This window comes from Acipenser ruthenus, chromosome 12, assembly GCF_902713425.1.
Source record: "Acipenser ruthenus chromosome 12, fAciRut3.2 maternal haplotype, whole genome shotgun sequence".
Taxonomy (NCBI): Eukaryota; Metazoa; Chordata; class Actinopteri; order Acipenseriformes; family Acipenseridae; genus Acipenser; species Acipenser ruthenus.
This window is the reverse complement of record NC_081200.1, coordinates 28905904-28909381: the sequence shown is the minus strand read 5'-3', so window position 1 is coordinate 28909381 and position 3478 is coordinate 28905904.

The window sequence follows — 3478 nt, the reverse complement described above, 5'->3', positions numbered from 1 at the left end:
TTACAATACATGTAATTTGGGTGGGATAAAAACCATTTGGCTGATTAAATACATTTAAAAATAAAAACCTGAAAAGTCTTCAGTAGATCAGTATTCACCCACTTTGCTCTGACTCCTAAATAAGCTCAGGTGCAACCAATTGCCTTCAGAATTCACACAATAAGTTAAATGGAGTCCATCTGTGTGCAATAAAAGTGGTTCACATGATCACATTCAGATTATATACCTGTCTTTTAAAGCAAAGATACTATCATGAAGACCAAGAAGCTTTCAAAACAACTTTGAAAGACCTACAGCGTTCCATGGCTGAGATGGAAGAAACTGTCCATGTCTCAACAATAGCTCAGGTACTCCACAAATCTGGTCTGTATGGAAGTGGCAAGAAGGAAGCCATTTCTGAAAAAAGCCCATGTAAAATCCCACTTGGAATTTGCAAAAAGGCATGTGGGAGACTGGAAAGATGTGGCAAAAGATTCTGTGGTCCGATGAAACAACAGTTGAACAATTTGGCCTAAATGCAAAGCGTTGGGTCTGGCGCAAACCCAACACAGCACATCACCCAGGTAACACCATTCCTACTGTGAAGCATGGTGGTGGCAGCATCATGCTATGGGGATGCTTTTCATCAGCAGGGACTGGGAAGCTTGTCAGGGTAGAGGACAAAATGGATCGATCTAAATACAGGCAAATCCTTGAGGAAAACCTGCTTCAGTCTGCAAAAGACCTAAGACTGGGACAGAGATGCACGTTTCAGCAGGACAATGACCCCAAGCATTCAGCCAAAGCAACACTGGAGTGGCTTAAAAACAAGAAAGTCGATGTCCTAGAGTGGCCCAGTCAAAGCCCGGACTTGAATCCAATTGAGAATCTGTGACAAGACTTGAAGATTGCTGTCCACCAATTATCCCCATCCAACTTGACAGAGCTTGAACAATTTTTCCAAGAAGAATGGGTGAATATTGCACAATCCAGATGTGCAAACCTGGTAGAGACTTACCCCAAAAGACTCACAGCTGTAATTGCTGCCAAAGGTGGTTCTACCAAGTCTTGACTCTGGGGTTAATACTTATCTAACCAAGACATTTAATTTTTTTTTTTTCATTAACTGTTTCACAATAACAATTTTCTTGCCTCTTCAAAGTGTTGAGTAGGTTGTGTAAATCAAAGGAATAAAAATTCTATTTAAATGCATCAAGATTTCAGGTTGTAACACAACAAACTGTGAAAATGTCCCGGGGGGGGGGGGGGGTTGGGTGGTGAATACTTACTATAGGCACTGTATTTTACAAATAACCGAATATTTAGAATCAGCAAATCCAAATAAATTTATTCAAGTTTATGAAACTTGTCAAGTTTTGGAGGTACTACAGTATATATTATATAATTTAAATGTAATGACATATTACATTGGGGTGAAGAATTGATATTTTGTTAGCCTTTTGTAAGCATTTTTTCTATTTATTTGTTTAGTACTGTCTTAAAGTTGAAAAACAAAATAGCATAAGTAAAGTGGCCTTTCTAGGGCAGAATTAATGTTTTATACAATGGCCTATAATAAAATAGTCTAAACAGCGGTTGATCTGAATATCACCCCGTTAAATATGGAAACAAGACCGAACGTGGAATTGTTTCTAACTTTTTTAAAGACAAACATACACTTAAGATACCACCACACGCTGTTAGGTGTTTGTTTTATGGAGGTCCTCATCTTTTACTGATTTAAACAATAAAGGTATTTTGACCCATATGCAATTTAGCAACCATATTTCCTATAATATGTCCTGTAGCATACATAACTTATATGCACATTCAGCAACAGCACAAAAGGCTAACATAAAAACAGAATATTTTAAGGATTGTTTTAAATAACACCAGCACTCTACAGTGTTAAAAATAGAATATGTCCACACAGAGATTCCCTGACTGAATTGTAAAAATACTGTCCGTAACACATTAAATAAGTCTGTATTAGTTAATGTTTTTCTACTGTGCTAGATTTACCTTTTGTTTAAATGGTTATTTGAATCTGGGAAATGATGGCAGATACCGGTAAACAAAACATGTTTTTATAAAATGTTAATATTTGTATAATTGTAGTTTCCAAGGTTTTCCAGCACAGACTTTGTGATCCACAGGGCAATAACATTTGTTGCACAAGGAATGACTGGGGACGAACCTACGAAAGGCCATCCAGGTCTATTCAGAAATATTATTGCCAAACTCCAACACCCAGTACCATCTGCAGTGTAGTGTCCCGACTATGCCACCTAGTGGTTAAAGGGGTTACTAGGACCCCGAACCCAACACCAATTTGGGCTGACAGAATACTAAAATCAAGCATTAAAGAATTATTGTAAACTTGAATTGGTTCCCCTTCCCACAAGTTCGAAAACATGTACCTAGATTTGGAACAGCTGTACCACCCACCCCTCTCCCATACAGGGGGAGCGACACTGATTTGACTACAAAAACATATTATACTTATTATACAACAGCATAAAAACAGAAAAAAACAAGTCCAAATAAAACTCCACCAACTTTAACTAAGAGTTAAAAGTATATATATAAAAATAAAACACACACACACAACAAAACAATGCTACTCCATCCATTAACTGGGAATAAAAAGTAAAAAACAAAAAGATACAAAAATACAATCCCCAGAGTACCCTTGCAGGCTCCTTGTGGTGATGATCCTGATTTAAAGAATCCAATGTACAGTTACAGTTGCCCCACGGTTTTCCCCACTCCGTGTCCAACACACTAATCTACAATCCAATTGATGTGTTCGGGTCCTAAAACTGTGACCAATAAGATCAAGCACTCCCCACATTTAAAAGATCCAACTCCCTCTGTCTTACATATCATAAATATAGCAACAGAGAATTAAATATATAAAATCTGGCCAATAATTTATAGTTTAACTCTGTTCACATTTACTTACTCCCCAATGAACTACATTTATAAAATGATTGAGATTGTCTTTTCAATCAATATTATATTTCAATGTAAAAATAGGGGATCTTATCTCAAGCAAGCAAGCAGCTGCAAAAAGACCCTCCCAAGCATCTGTTTCCAAGTTCTCGCACCATCCCTTCCACTGAATATGATTTGATCCGGCTGTCCACACGGCCTGTTATGCCCTGCTACGCTACTCCTCCACAGCACACGGCTTCTCTCTGTCACAGTCTGCACCCCGCTGTTCCACTTGCTGCGTTGCTTGCTTGCTTCATTGAGTCCGCCCGACAACTCTGTTCTCTCCAAGTCTCTCTTCAAAGCTCTGTTCCCGCTCCAATCTGTCATGTGCCTATGAAGCTCACAATAAATAGTTTTTCAGGTGTAAACAATCATTTGATCTATCTAATCAGGCATACTGCCGCACAGGCGTTATTCCTTTTCTCTTTCAACCAACAGGCTGTTTGCTCCATAGCCTCTAACAGTCAGGTGTCTGCAATAACAGGGAATAATTATTTTATTG